Source organism: Lepidochelys olivacea, assembly GCF_965140295.1.
Source record: "Lepidochelys olivacea isolate rLepOli2 genome assembly, chromosome: 9".
NCBI lineage: Eukaryota > Metazoa > Chordata > Testudines > Cheloniidae > Lepidochelys > Lepidochelys olivacea.
This window is the reverse complement of record NC_140419.1, coordinates 19,187,690-19,204,705: the sequence shown is the minus strand read 5'-3', so window position 1 is coordinate 19,204,705 and position 17,016 is coordinate 19,187,690.

Sequence of the window (17,016 nt, the reverse complement as noted above, 5' to 3'; positions counted from 1 at the left end):
TATAGTGTGCATTACTCCACTGTTAGACAAGTTCTCGTTTTAAAAATGAATTGTGAATGGATCTAAGCCATATCTTTACTGGAAATTTCAGATAATGGAAAAAAACAAAGCCATGTTAATTTTTCATTAAAGACCAGAGGAAAATCAAGTAGATGGTATACAAATCTGGATTAGGTTCATGATTGGGGTTCAAGGTTTGGGTTCTAATCCAAATCAGGACCTCATGTGAGAAGGGTCTCAAAATGGTAGGAATGTCAAGATCAGATATTTTCATAAAATTCCCCCAGCCGTGGGGAATTTTAATCTTTCAAAAATGCTGTATGAGGCTTTGGTTTCAGTCTCCTCCAAAAATAGGCTTCTTTGATTTTGGGATTCAACCAAGACACACACACTCACACCTGAGAGAGAGAGGATGAGAGAGAGTCAGTTATATCTGTGAATGAGAGTTAGGTGTGGAGTTACATAAGAACATGAGAATGGCCATACTGAGTCAAACCAAAGGTCCATCCAGCCCAGTATCCTGTCTACCGACAGTGGTCAATGCCAGGTGCCCCAGAGGGAGTGAACCTAACAGGTAATGATCAAGTGATCTCTCTCCTGCCATCCATTTCCACCCTTTGACAAACAGAGGCTAGGGACACCATTCCTTCCCCATCCTGGCTAATAGCCATTAATGGACTTAACCTCCATGAATTTATCCAGTTCTCTTTTAAACCCTGTTACAGTCCTAGCCTTCACAACCTTCTCAGGAAGGAGTTCCACAGGTTGACTGTGCGCTGAGTGAAGAAGAACTTTCTTTATATCTGCTATCCATTAATTTCATTTGGTGGCCCCTAGTTCTTATATTATGGGAACAAGTAAATAACTTTTCCTTATTCACTTTCTCCATAACACTCATGATTTTATATACCTCTATCATATCCCTCCTTAGTCTCCTCTTTTCCAAGCTGAAAAAGACCTAGCCTCTTTAATCTCTCCTTACATGGGATCCGTTCCAAACCCCTAATCATTTTAGTTACCCTTTTCTGAACCTTTTCTAATGCCAGTATATCTTTTTTGAGATGAGGGGACCACGTCTGTACACAGTATTCAAGTTGTGGGCGTACCATGGATTTATATAAGGGCAATAAGATATTCTCTGTCTTATTCTCTATCCCTTTTTTAATGATTCTTAACATCCCTATTAACCATAGTTAATAGTTCTGCAATTTCACATTTGAGTTCTTTCAGAACACTTGGGTGAATGCCAGCTGGTCCCGGTGACTTGTTACTGTTAAGTTTCTCAATTAATTCCAAAACCTCCTCTAGCGTCACTTCAATCTGTGACAATTCCTCAGATTTGTCACCTACAAAAGACGGCTCAGGTTTGGGAATTTCCCTAACATCCTCAGCCGTGAAGACTGAAGCAAAGAATTCATTTAGTTTCTCCGCGATGACTTTATCGTCTTTAAGTGCTCCTTTTGTTCTGATTATGGCTCATCAGTAAGACCAACCATACACAGTAGCCTACTAAGATCCATTACAGTGGTAGGGGTGAGATGGATGAATTAATTTTTATAAAACATGTTATTTTACTTCCATTCTGGATTCTAAATTGCTTTTCGCATAATCATTTTTGTGCATTGATGCTGGCTAACTATAGGGCTCTCATTTATAAGTAATGGCAATATAAACACACCAAAATATTAGGAACCAGTAGGAAAGGGATCGATAAGACAGAAAAATATCACAATGCCACCATATTAGTCCATGGTACACCCACATCTTGAATACAGTGTGTAGTTCTGGTTTCCCCATCTCCAAGATACATTAGAATTGCAAAAGGTCAGAGAAGGGCAACAAAAACGATTAGGCGTATGGAACAGTTTCCATATGAGGAGAGATTAAAAAGATTGGGACTGTTAATTTCAGGAAAGAAATGGCCAATGAGGTTGTGATAGAGGTCTATAAAATCATAAGTCATGTGGGGAAAGTGAATAGGGACTTTTTACTTACCCCTTCACATAACACGAGAACCAGTGGTCACTCTATGTTTGTTTTAAACCTCCTGTTTATTCATTTCATAAAGAAGAACTTCTTCACAGTCAACCTGTGGAACTTGTTGCCAGGAGATGTTGTAAAGGCTAAAAATATAACGGGGCTCGAAAAAGAATTAGATAAGTATGTGGAGGACAGGTGTATCAATGGCTATTAGCCAAGATGGTCAGGGACACAATCGTATACTCTGAGTGTCCTTAAACCTCAGGTTGCCAGAATCTGGGACTGGACGACTTGGGACGGAACACTTGATAATTGCCCTGTTCTGTTAATTCCCTCTGAAGCATTTGGATAGTGTTGGAAGGGAGGATCCTGGGTGAGATGGACCATTGGTCTGACCCAGTATGACCAGTCTTATGTGCTTATGATGTTCGTTTTGGAGCGGTGTCATTGAAGAAATCAGTGTGCAGAGCATAGCAATGGCTCCACCATCTATGGACAGAATCAGCATGGTTGAGGGGCAATTGATGCCTAAGGATGGGCCAGAAGATAAGCCCAAGACATTCCCCACCCCTAAATATTGTTACAACATTCTGGTCTCTTACATGGCTTTGGCTCTTCAACAACATTTTATTTTCATTTATTATAGAATAGAATTTTTTATTCAGTGTGGAAAAGGAAATACATTTTAAATCCAGTAACTGTTATTGCTTGGGTTCTAGGGCCTGATTGCACTATTCATGTTTTCCCAAACTAAACAGAAGAATAGACAGTGAATAAGAATGATGATGACAGGACCCAGGCCACAATCCTCACTCCTGCAAGGAGTCCCATTGACATCTGTGAGACTACTTGCAGGAGTAAAATTAGAGCTACTGTGCTTGCATGAATAAAGTTGCAAGTAAAAGTTGCTAACAGAGAAATTATCATAACGTAACATTTTATTTAATATTAGATATAAAATTACTTGCAAGTAAGTACCTTTAAAAAGAATAACTCCAACAGATGCTGCAGTTAAAAAAAAAAGTTATCAGCTATCCCTTAATGTTACCTTAAAATTACTGTAAAACTTGGAGTAATTACTGTTAAATTAAATTAAGTTTTGTAATAAAAATACATGTTTACAAAGAAAGTAATTTTTCCTCTATTTCCCTGTTTTTCAAATTAGCAAATACAGTGAGGTTTAATCAAGAGCAGTCATTTCCACTTTTACAGTAACAGCAATTTTGAGTGTACTACATCATGTTTTTACTTGGGTAGCTATTTCTCATTTTTTTATTCCTAAACTAATGATATGAAACCCTGAATTTATTGTAATGAGAAAAATAGCAGTCTTCTTTGTTACTATTTTCTTGTTCTAAAAGGAACTGACAAACATGTCTGTCATCCATTTCAATTCAGAAGAAACACTGAAATTTGGATGCAAAGAAAACTCATCATATTTCCTGGGGTAGCAAATGCAGTTGCCATAGGTCCAGATTAAAACATGGCTAAGCTGGTTAAAAAATAAATGTTAACCTGTACACAAAAACGTTCAGATTATTTGGCAGACCTCGCATAATTGGAGCTGTTGAATCCACTGAAATCAATGGAAACAATGAGGAGTACTTGTGGCACCTTAGAGGCTAACACATTTATTTTGGCATAAGCATTTGTGGGTTAAAACCCACTTCATCAGATGCATGGAGTGGAAAATACAGAAGGAAGATATATAACAGTACATGAAAGATGGGAGTTGCCTTACCAAGTTGGGGGGTTGAGACAATTCAATTTAAAGTGTGCTATTATCAACAGGATGAAAAATCACTTTTGTAGTGGTAATCAGGGTGGCTCATTTCAAACAGTTGACAAGAAGGTGTGAGTAACAGTAGGTGGAAATTAGCATGGGGAAATTAGTTTTTAGTTCTTGTAGTGACCCATCCACTCCCAGTCTTTATTCAGGCCTAATCTGATGGTGTCCAGTGTGCAAATTAATTCCAGTTCTGCAGTTTCTCATTGGAGTCTGTTTTTGAAGTTTTTTTTTGTTGAAGAATTGCCACTTTTAAGTCTGTTATTGACTGTCCAGGGAGGTTGAAGTGTTCTCCGAATGGTTTTTGAATGTTATAATTCTTGACATCTGATTTGTGTCCATTTATTCTTTTGCATAGAGACTGTCCAGTTTGGCCAATGTACACGGCAGAGGGGCATTGCTGGCATATGATGGCATATATCACATTGGTGGATGTGCAGGTGAACGAGCCTCTGATAGTATGGCTGATGTGGCTAGGTCCTATGATGGTCTCCCTTGAATAGATATGTGGACAGGGTTTGTTGCAGGGATAAGTTCCTGGATTAGTGTTTTTGTTGTGTGGTGTGAGTTGCTGGTGAGTATTTGCTTCAGGTTGGGGACTGTCTGTAAGTGAGGACTGGCCTTTCTCCCAAGACCTGTGAGAGTGAGGGATTGTCCTTCAGGACATGTTGTCGACCAGGGGTCGGCAACCTTTCAGAAGTGATGTGCCGAGTCTTCATTTATTCACTTTAATTCAAGGTTTCACGCGCCGGTAATACATTTTAATGTTTTTAGAAGGTCTCTCTCTCTATAAGTCTATATATTATATAACGAAACTATTGTTGTATTGTAAAACAAACAAGGTTTTCAAAATGTTTAAGAAGCTTCATTTAAAATTAAATTAAAATGTTGATCTTACACTGCTGGTCCGCTCAGCCCGCTGCTGGTCTGGGGTTCCGTTCACCTAGTCTGGCAGAGGGCTGAGCGGGGCCTGTGGCCGGGACCCCAGCTGGCAAGGGGCCGGCAGCCAGAACCCCAGACCGGCAGTGGGCTGAGTGGCTCAGCCCGCTGCCACTCAGGGGTTCCATCCGCTGGCTCCTGCCAGCCGGGATCCCAGCTGCCGGAGCCGCTCGGCCTGATGCCGGTCTGGGGTCCTGGCCCTGCCCACATAGAGAGGGTACCTACCTTCTCCCTGGTTCTGGCCCATTCTCTTCCTCTCTCTCTGCACTGAGCTGAGGGTGGGAGTGCACGGAGCACAGGGCTGGGGGTGAAGGAGCAGGCTGGGGGTTGGGGTGTAGAGTCTGGCCAGGAGCTAGAATGAAGGAGGGGGCTCAGGGTTGGGGAAGGAGGTTTGGGTTTGGAGCGCTTACCTTGGCAGCTCCCATTTGGTGGGAGGGGTGCAGGTGGGAATGTGGGTGTGTGTGTGCAGGAGCTCCCGTTTGGTGCTCAGGGTGGGTGTGGGGATGTGGGTGTGCATGGGACGTGGGGGGGCTCGGTATGTGGGGAGTGGTGCAAGAGTCAGGGCTGGGCTTGTGAGGAGGGGGTGAAGGAGTCAAGCAGAGGGGTGTGTGTGGGGGGGTACAGGGCTCAAGGCAGGGGCCTTGGGGGTGTGTGGGGTTGCAGGGCTCAGGGCAGAGGGCTCGGTGTGTGTGAAGGGGTCAGGGCAGAGGGCTGGGGGTGTGGTCTGGGGTCATGGGGTGCTCATGGCAGGGGGCTGGAGGGGATATGCCCTGCTTCCCCAAGGCCCTGCTCCCGCTTCTTCTCTGCCTCCGCCGGGAGCATTGAGCATGCTGACTCCGCTCCTCCCCCACCCTCACCCTCACAAGGGCTGGCAGGGAGGGAGGGATGAAGAGGAGGAGGAGGGGGACAGGAACCCAGCACACTGCGGGAAGAGGCAGGGAAGCCGGCAGGACCAAGCTTCTGCCCCTTGCCCCCTGCCCCCGCGGGAGGGGGCAGGGAGCTGAGAAGAGGGGGCCGGGCCGGGCTGGATTTTTAATGGCACGCTGCTGCCTGCTGGGACCCCGACAGGCAGCAGTGTGCCATTAAAAATGGGCTCACATGCCATCTTTGGCACGTGTGCCATAGGTTGCCGACCCCTGTTGTAGACACTTGATGATGCACTGGAGCGGTTTTAGTTGGGGGCTGAAGGTGACGGCTGGTGGCGTTCTGTTACTTTGTTGGTCCTTTCCTGTAGTAGGTGACTTCTGGATACCCTTCTGGCTCTGTCAATCTGTTTCTTCACTTCACCAGGTGTGTATTGTAGTTTTAAGAACGCTTGATAGAGATCCTGTAGGTGTTTGTCTCTGTCTGAAGGATTGGAGCAACTGATGCAGTTGTATCTTAGAGCTCGGCTGTAGATAATGGGTTGTGTGATGTGGTCTGGATGAAAGCTGGAGGCATGTAGGTAAGTATAGTGGTCAGTAGGTTTCCGGTGACCATTGCTTATTTGCACTGTAGTGTCCAGGAAGTGGATCTCTTGTTTGGACTGGTCCAGGCTGAGGTTGATGGTGGGGTGGAAATTGTTGAAAACCTAGTGGAATTCCTCAAGGGCCTCTTTCATAGAATCATAGAATATCAGGGTTGGAAGGGACCTTAGGAGGTCATCTAGTCCAACCTCCTCCTCAAAGCAGGACCAATCCCCAACTAAATCATCCCAGCCAGGGCTTTGTCAAGCCTGACCTTAAAAACTTCTATGGAAGGAGATTCCACCACCTCCCTAGGTAACGCATTCCAGTGTTTCACCACCCTCATAGTGAAAAAGTTTTTCCTACTATCCAACCTAAACCTCCCCCACTATAACTTGAGACCATTACTCCTCGTTCTGTCATCTGCTACCACTAAGAACAGTCTAGATCCATCCTCTTTGGAACCCCCTTTCAGGTAGTGGAAAGCAGCTATCAAATCCCCCCCTCATTCTTCTCTTCCACAGACTAAACAATCCCAGTTCCCTCAGCTTCTCCTCATAAGTCATGTGTTCCAGTCCCCTAATCATTTTTGTTGCCCTCCGCTGGACACTTTCCAATTTTTCCACATCCTTCTTGCAGTATGGGGCCCATACTGGACACAGTACTCCAGATGAGGCCTCACCAATGTCGAATAGAGGGGAACGATCACATCCCTCGATCTGCTGGCAATGCCCCTACTTATACACCCCAAAATGCCATTGGCCTTCTTGGCAACAAGGGCACACTGTTAACTCATATCCAGCTTCTCATCCACTGTAACCCCTAGGTCCTTTTCTGCAGAGCTGCTGCCTAGCCATTTGGTCCCTAGACTGTAGCGGTGCATGGGATTCTTCCGTCCTAAGTGCAGGACTCTGCACTTGTCCTTGCTGAACCTCATCAGATTTCTTTTGGCCCAATCCTCTAATTTGTCTAGGTCCCTCTGTATCCTATCCCTACCCTCCAGCATATCTACCTCTCCTCCCAGTTTAGTGTCATCTGCAAACTTGCTGAGGGTGCAATCCACACCATCCTTCAGATCATTAATGAAGATATTGAACAAAACCGGCCCCAGGACCGACCCCTGGGTCACTTCACTTGATACCGGCTGCCAACTAGACGTGGAGCCATTGATCACTACCCATTGAGCCCAACAATCTAGCCAACTTTCTATCCATCTTATAGTCCATTCATCCAGCCCATACTTCTTTAACTTGCTGGCAAGAATACTGTGGAAGACCATGTCAAAAGCTTTGCTAAAGTCAAGGAAGAACATGTCCACTGCTTTCCCCTCATCCACAGAGCCAGTTATCTCATCATAGAAGGTAATTATGTTAGTCAGGCATGACTTGCCCTTGGTAAATCCATGCTGACTGTTTCTGATCACTCTCCTCTCCTCTAAGTGCTTCAGAATTGATTCCTTGAGGACCTGCTCCATGATTTTTTGAGGGACTGAGGTGAGGGTCACTGGCCTGTAGTTCCCCGGATCCTCCTCCTTCCCTTTTTTAAAGATGGGCACTACATTAGCCTTTTTCTAGTCGTCCGGGACCTACCCTGATCACCATGAGTTTTCAAAGATAATGGCCAATGGCTCTGCAATCCCATGGGTCCAGATAATGAAGATGACATCAATGTAGTGCAAGTAGGGTAGCCCACTTTAATTGAATTTTTTCGACCCCCCACTTGGTGAGGCAACTCCCATCTTTTCATGTACTGAAATACATATATATCTTCCTACTCCATGCATCCATGTATTTTCCACTCCATGCATCTGGTGAAGTGGGTTTTAGCCCATGAAATCTTATGCCCAAATAAATGTGTTAGTCTCTAAGGTGCCACTCCTTTTTGTACTCCTCTTTGTTTTTGCTGATAACACGGCTACCACTCTGAAACCTGAAATCAATGGGAATTTCAGCCTTGTGACTGAGTACAGAATTTGCCCTTTAAAACAAGATTCTGGTAAAACAAACTGCAGCCATCACCTAATCGTCATTTTCCATTCCTGACTAGCAAGACATCTCCAGGATGTTGACCTATGTGTTCATCACCTCACATTGGACTATTGCAACTCACCTATCTGGCCAGCATATGAAGAGCACAAGGAAGTCACACCTGATGCACAGTGCTGTCAACTATCTCCTAAGCAAGACTTGATTTTAATTTAAGCTGAAGTTTTAAAATAAAATTTTGCTCACCTACCTTTATGGGCATGTCCACTAAAGAAATACAGTTCAAATGTTTTCAAAACTTGGACAGACCCAACATTCAGATAAAAGAAAAGCAGGGAAATTACAATTTGAAAATTACATCTGAAAAAAACAAAATTCTGCCCCTTTGCTCTCCTTAACTATTAATTTATTTCCAGCTGAAAGGATGTTGATATGGGAGCTAGTTATAAGATTATTCAATAGGTCGATGAGAAGTGATTGGTTTAAATCCCATTCAAAGCACCGGTGACTGATAGGTGTTTCCAGATGGCAGTTCTTTTGTGCATTGCATGGAATGAATTGGAGAAACTGCCATCTTTCATCTGAATTTGTCATCAAGAATTTGGCTCAGCCCTAACTAATAGTCCTTCAACTCACTGGTAGCATTTAGATAAAAACACCAAGCAGTAAGTATGGGTAGACAGAGTTATTGTGCAGCTGGAAGAGACCTGATAATTCAGTATTATGGATCATCTTCTGTATGCTAAAAAATCAGTCCCTGTTTAACTTTCCTTTAGGATGTTTCCACTCCCACCCAAGAGTGAATCAATTAAGCTTCATATTTCTTTGTACTAGATTTTATGTACTCATTAAGTTTGCTACTTGTGTCATGTACCCCTGAGTTTGCCTAGGAGTGCAACTCACACCTCGTGCAGTTCCCCAAACTGTCATTGTGGTTAAATGTGATGGTGGTATCACTATTGTGCTATTGATCTAGTAGTGTCTGGACACCTCACAAACAGTAAATGATTTATTCTCAAAATTTCAGGTATGCATAGTTATTCTGGGATGAACAATCCACAGTCCATTTAAATCCAGAGTTTACTTTGCAGAATTTTACTTCATCTCCTGGTACAGATATTCATCCTGAGCCTGGGTCCAATATTCCACCCATTCTACCTATACCATTAGATCCCTGAGTCACCCTAGGTCCAGAGGTAAATAAAGTATCACAAATCATTGCGGACCTTCTCTTTTTAATATAATTGCAGCATTATATTTGAGCATCACCTGTCAATCGTTTTGGTACATATTAAGCAAGTATGATTTATTGCCAATAAACAAACATTGAATTCTGATGCTGTCATCCTGAACTTTCAAACCTCCTGGAATAGGAAATAGAAACAGATTTTTAAACCCCAAAAGACGTTATTATAGTATTTACATGAGCAGTAGTAATAATCAGAGCCGGCTCTGGTGTTTTTTGCCGCCCCAAGCAAAAAATTTGCCACCTCAGGCTCTGAGAGCACAACTGCCCACGCCAAAAAAAAAAAAAAAAATGGTGGCCGGAATGCTGCCCCTGGAATGGTGCCATCCCAAGCATGTGCCTGCTTGCTGGTGCCTAGAGCCGGTCCTGGTAGTAATTGTGTTTTAGACCAAAAGGAAAGAGGGCTATGAGTGTAGGATGTAGTTTAGCATTAATGCAAAGATATAGTTACAACAGAAGTAATGGTTTTTTGCACTGTCTGAGAATTAAAGGGCTATTACTTTATTGTGTCTCTTGAATATATATTAAAGTTTGTCTTTCCAGATGAAACAACAGTTCTCCTAGTAACCAGAGAGAGCTCCAAACTGGTTCTCCAGATCAACAATACATACTATGTATAATAATATTATTAATAATAATAATAATAATAATAATAATTTCATCTGCATTTGAAAAATCCTAAAATGATGTGATCATCTATGCTACCCATGACAGAAAGTCATATTTTAACATATTCTAATTTCAAATTTTATTAGCATGCATTGTTCCTCATATCCATGATATATTTTGGATTTCCATTCTGATTCTGAAAAAAGTAGCTCTTCATTTACCTAATCCAGGCAAGACCCTTGATCCTGCCAAATTAGAAACCCATCCATTCACTGAAATTCCTTTTTCATTTGATGAAGTATGCAGATGCTCTGACATTTTTCCTGGCCTTTTTGCCATATGCTGTACTTTCGTAGCCAATGGTACTTTAGCCAGAAGCATCTCAGTGAAAGATCTGATGATGATATAGACCTAAAGACTGATTTCCAGAGGCTCAGAAAACTCTCAGTTTCAATGTTTTTATTAATATTGACTGTCATAAAAGGGAGCATGGGCAGGAATAAGAACTCTTCTTTGACTCCCACATTGGCTACAGAGATTGGGTTTGTAGGAATAAACTGACATTGCATGGCCACTTACTCTCCCAAGCAACAGGTGAAAGGGGAGTGGGAAGGGAGGAGCAGGGAATGGGTCCAGCAGGGGCACCCATTCTAAACTTCTGACGTCCTAGCTGTCATCTCTCTTTCCCTTGCCTGGGGAGATCCATCTCTCTCTCTCCTGACGGGGGTTTTCCAGGCTCCACAGTTCCCTGTCTATACTGTGTTATTACCAGCAAGACAGATAGCCTAAACAGGTCAGCCTCTGTGCTTTGCTCTTTCTTCAGAGCCTATGAACAACATAATTGTCTGCAATTATAAGTTACCACATAGTTCTTTCTAAGAAAACACATCTATTCGTAAGGTGAAAGCCTTACAGAGAAAACATTAAAAACAGTAAAACCTACACAAATACTAATAAGCTTACCAGAGATCATTCCACAGCCCAACTCCAGCAGGTGCTCTGGTAGGAGTCAGTCTTTCAAACCCTACGAAGGAGTTTTTCTGTGGTAGCAGCTTTAGCTCAGCACAAGCACACCAGCTGGGCAGAGCAGCCTGTTTCTTTATATAGTTTGGACCTATGATAGTTTCCAGGAGAGGTGATCAGTAGACAAAGGCCCCTTCCTCAAGGCATAGTTTCAAAAGGATGAGTTTTCGCATAACTGACAGGCTGGGTTTCTGCACCTCCCTCCTAGATATTTCCAGGAATTCCACTTCACATGTATTGTCCCAAAACACATTCTTGTCTGCAACATTGTTCAATAGAGTACTTTGATCATTCAGTCCCAAAAGAACACAAAATCTTTTCATTTAATGCAATGGACTCCCAGGATAATTAATTTAATTCAATAAGGTTTTTTTTTCCCCAAGGACATTGCTGAAAACTGCCAGATCTTTCACACCTTGCTTCCTCCCCCTCCCTGACTCGCTAACTAGCACAGCTAACTGGGCAAATTTAGTAAAGTTCAATTTGCTGTTGGTATAGATCAACAGCAATGTACTGTCTCCTCATAGCAAAGAGGAATTGTGACTCAGGGGCATGTCTCCAAGTCAAAAGGCCTCTCAGGGCTACTCTTGGTGTTACACAGTTTATGCATCTCCCCATGTTCATGGCTGTGCCTAAAAATGTCACAGTTGAGCCCTCATTTTTGAGCATTATTCCAACACATAAATCACAGTCTCTGTTCCAAGAGCTTACAGTCTAAAGCGAAATCAGTGGAGACTCTAGGTCCTGGACACCTCTAAAAATCAGGGTCATACTATCCCAATATTGTTTTTTTTAAATGTCCTATTGTTCATACTAGATGAGAAGTCAGATCTCACCAGGGCAGATTTTCCTATATTTTAATTGCTAATTCACTATGAAATTGTCTAATAAAATAATGTCTCTGACTCTTTAACCTTTCCCCAGAAGAGATTTATGCAGTGAAGAATTACATGCATAGGTGCTTCATTTTCTATTTGTACAAGGAAACTCAAATGAAAATAATATATAGATTGTACATTACGCCAAACATTTTTTCCCACATTAATAGCACAATTTCCCCTGAATATTGCAAGGATAGGAGGATATTACTCATTTGACCCTTTCCCTTTCATAGAATCATAGAATCATAGAATATCAGGGTTGGAAGAGACCCCAGAAGGTCATCTAGTCCAACTCCCTGCTCGAAGCAGGACCAATTCCCAGTTAAATCATCCCAGCCAGGGCTTTGTCAAGCCTGACCTTAAAAACCTCTAAGGAAGGAGATTCTACCACCTCCCTAGGTAACGCATTCCAGTGTTTCACCACCCTCATAGTGAAAAAGTTTTTCCTAATATCCAATCTAAACCTCCCCCATTGCAACTTGAGACCATTACTCCTCGTTCTGTCATCTGCTACCATTGAGAACAGTCTAGAGCCATCCTCTTTGGAACCCCCTTTCAGGTAGTTGAAAGCAGCTATCAAATCCCCCCTCATTCTTCCCTTCTGCAGGCTAAACAATCCCAGCTCCCTCAGCCTCTCCTCATAAGTCATGTGTTCCAGTCCCCTAATCATTTTTGTTGCCCTTCGCTGGACTCTCTCCAATTTATCCACATCCTTCTTGAAGTGTGGGGCCCAAAACTGGACACAGTACTCCAGATGAGGCCTCACCAATGTCGAATAGAGGGGAACGATCACGTCCCTCGATCTGCTCGCTATGCCCCTACTTATACATCCCAAAATGCCATTGGCCTTCTTGGCAACAAGGGCACACTGCTGACTCATATCCAGCTTCTCGTCCACTGTCACCCCTAGGTCCTTTTCCGCAGAACTGCTGCCTAGCCATTCGGTCCCTAGTCTGTAGCTGTGCATTGGGTTCTTCCGTCCTAAGTGCAGGACCCTGCACTTATCCTTATTGAACCTCATCAGATTTCTTTTGGCCCAATCCTCCAATTTGTCTAGGTCCTTCTGTATCCTATCCCTCCCCTCCAGCGTATCTACCACTCCTCCCAGTTTAGTATCATCCGCAAATTTGCCGAGAGTGCAATCCACACCATCCTCCAGATCATTTATGAAGATATTGAACAAAACTGGGCCCAGGACCAACCCTTGGGGCACTCCACTTGATACCGGCTGCCAACTAGATATGGAGCCATTGATCACTACCCGTTGATCCCGACAATCTAGCCAGCTTTCTACCCACCTTGTAGTGCATTCATCCAGCCCATACTTCCTTAACTTGCTGACAAGAATACTGTGGGAGACCGTGTCAAAAGCTTTGCTAAAGTCAAGAAACAATACATCCACTGCTTTCCCTTCATCCACAGAACCAGTAATCTCATCATAAAAGGCGATTAGATTAGTCAGGCATGACCTTCCCTTGGTGAATCCATGCTGGCTGTTCCTGATCACTTTCCTCTCATGCAAGTGCTTCAGGATTGATTCTTTGAGGACCTGCTCCATGATTTTTCCAGGGACTGAAGTGAGGCTGACTGGCCTGTAGTTCCCAGGATCCTCCTTCTTCCCTTTTTTAAAGATTGGCACTACATTAGCCTTTTTCCAGTCATCCGGGACTTCCCCCATTCGCCACGAGTTTTCAAAGATAATGGCCAATGGCTCTGCAATCACAGCCGCCAATTCCTTCAGCACTCTCGGATGCAACTCGTCCGGCCCCATGGACTTGTGCACATCCAGCTTTTCTAAATAGTCCCTAACCACCTCTATCTCCACAGAGGGCTGGCCATCTCTTCCCCATTTTGTGATGCCCAGCGCAGCAGTCTGGGAGCTGACCTTGTTAGTGAAAACAGAGGCAAAAAAAGCATTGAGTACATTAGCTTTTTCCACATCCTCTGTCACTAGGTTGCCTCCCTCATTCAGTAAGGGGCCCACACATTCCTTGGCTTTCTTCTTGTTGCCAACATACCTGAAGAAACCCTTCTTGTTACTCTTGACATCTCTGGCTAGCTGCAGCTCCAGGTGCGATTTGGCCCTCCTGATAACATTCCTACATGCCCGAGCAATATTTTTATACTCTTCCCTGGTCATATGTCCAACCTTCCACTTCTTGTAAGCTTCTTTTTTATGTTTAAGATCCGCTAGGATCTTATGTTTAAGATCCGCTAGATCACTTTCTTTAAAAGTGATTTCACTAGATATCTTTCTTCATATCTTTGTAAAATAAGTACTGTTGACTAAATCTGAGGTACTGGAATGTTGTTATGAGCTGGGTGGAATCTTGTTATGGGTTGGGTTAAAACCCTATTGAGGTTGATAGGTTAATTGAAAGATGAGTTCATACCTAATTGTAAACATAAATCCCACCCAAGAGAAAAGTGTGTGTGAACCTACCAAAGAGCTTTTGTGCTGAGTATTATTTTGGTAGGTGTGTGTTGGAATGTGAAAGAACGCACAGATATTTGAGGTCACAGACAAAAAAAGAGAAAGAGGCAGAGTTAAAAGAGACAAGAAAAAGCCAAGCAGAAGCCTGTAAGCACAGTGACACCCTTGAAAAACCAAAAGAGCTTTTGTGTCTGATGTTGACTGAAGCTATGTCCACACTACAGCTTATGTTGGCATAATTTATGTCATTTGGGGTGTGAATAAACCATCCCCCGAGCATCAAAATTACACTGACACAAGCGCCAGATTGATGGGCCTGCTACAGCCATGGCTAAGAGTCATGTGGCTTTTAACTCCTGCAGTAGAGGTGCATGCATTTAGCTCCAGATGTCTCAGGTTCAATCCCACCCACCGACGACTGGGATCTGTTGATGTTACAATTGCTCACTGAAGAGTTATAACATCAAGTCCTAGAAAAGGAAAGTTGAAATTTCATATTGTGTACTATGAGCATTATATTGTCACTGACTTATGGAAATTCCTTACATAATCAACAAAAGAGTAATTAAAATAGATATATTTAGAGGAATAACATTTTGTAATTTCAATAATAAAAATTAGCATTTAAACATCTCATAAATCACAACAATTAAATATTACATTGTTCAACAGAAATGTGCTATATGGAAAATTATTTTGTGCTAAAATGTTATTCTTTATCAGGTCTATTCTTCCAAGAGGTCAAGTTTACTCTTCACTTTTCATTTTTGATCTGATCTACAGTTGACTCTTAACAGACTTATCCATAAGTCAACCTTCTTATCAAAATAAGTCCATAGTCCTACCAAAAAAAAAACAAACCCCGAAAGGGATACTTACATTCCCTCCGCCTTGAATGGGTTGAACATATTTCTCGATGTTTTGATGTGCCAAATGTCCCTAGTAGTAGGGCTGGATGGGAAATTGTTTTCCAGTCCCACAAAAAATTTTGAGATTTCAGAAAAAAATCCCATTCCAAATGAGGATTAAAAAGTCAAAGTCTCAAAAAATGTTTGAATTGATAAACCAAACTTAATTGGTTCAATCAAAACATTGTGCTTTGATCATTTCAAAATATTTCATGTTAATTTTACAGATACTGGTGTGTATCCCGAACAGTTTTATTTTATGACCTGTATCATTCATAATTAGAAGTGATGCCTTTTATATAGCTATTACATACAGCACCACTATTACGTCTATAACATTGCAACATTTTCTACAAAATCAGCTCATAAGTTACTGTCGAATTTGTCTTTTTTCACATTCCTTTCCTTTTGAGTCAATGCAACACATGATTGATTTGTGAGAACAGAGGCAAAGCATTTTGTTACACTTCATTTTAAGTGGCAGTTCTAATATACCTATGTATTCCACATAATGAGAAAATTAATGCAAGACTATACGGAATGTATGACCAATGCTTAGAAAAGAAACATTAATTTGAACATATTATCCTCTATTTTAGGTGGACGTTCCAGTGCATACTTACATGCTAGACACACTGCAGCAAGGAAAATTGGCAAAGTGCTCCAGAATAGAAGAAAAAGTTGTGAACTTTTCAATCAATAATTTGAATATATTATGTATTTTATACTGACAAACAAATCTATTTATGCAGCTACAGTGGGCACACTTAAAAAGCTCATTCCAATGCTAGTGACCTAGTGGACAGAGACTGGGACTCAGAAGAACTGATTTCTATTCCTGGCTCCACTGCTGGCATGCTGGGTGGGTTTGGGAAAGTCACTTTACTTCCTCATTCCTCAGTTTTCCTATCTGTATAATGAAGATAATGATACTGACCCCTTTTGTAAAACGCTTTGAGATCCATTGATGAAAAATGCTGTATAACAGCTAGTTATTATTAGTATTAATGGTAGTCTCCATTTTATTTAGAAGGATTTCCCAGTAACTGGCTAGATCTCAAAAATCAGAATGGACATTTTAAACTATGCCCACAGAAGCATGTCAAAACCTGCAGCATCAGCCATAACCAGGCTATCTATAGTGGGTGACCTTCACCCTGCATATATCATCTACCACTCAGCCAGCATCTGCAGCTGTCCATGGCTTGTTCACCCCAGCAGTTGATGAATAATTAATTCTGGAGCAGAACATAAGATTGTTTGAACACCACTGAAAAACAGAGACAGCTGTTGTACTGCTGCACCACCCGTTGGCCTACGTGTTTTACCAGCATACGACTAGCACAGCTGGATTTCTATAGGAGATATTGGGCTTGATTTGCAGATATTTGAAGGCTGTTTTACACTACTCTAGAAGTATAAAGGAACCTTTAGGCCAGTGACAATGCCCTCCTCTATATTTCGGGCCTCCCTGGCTGGCGCAGAACTGGTGTAAAACAGTCAGAGGACTTGGCCAGAGTGCACTTCACTATGGTTATTCTCTGCTTTCCAGACTTCATAAGGGGCCATGGAAAGCAAAGCATAATTTACAGCAGCTTTGAGGCTGCTCCAAGTTATACCACAAACTAAGCAGGCTCCTTCATAGCCCTAGAATACAGAATTTAAATTCATGTAAATTGTCCTAGCTCAGCTGAAGTCAATGGAGCTGTGACGCAGTTATGCCAGGAGAAAGCACAAAGGCAACTTAAGTAAACACTTTTGCCTTTTACCCACCTCTTCC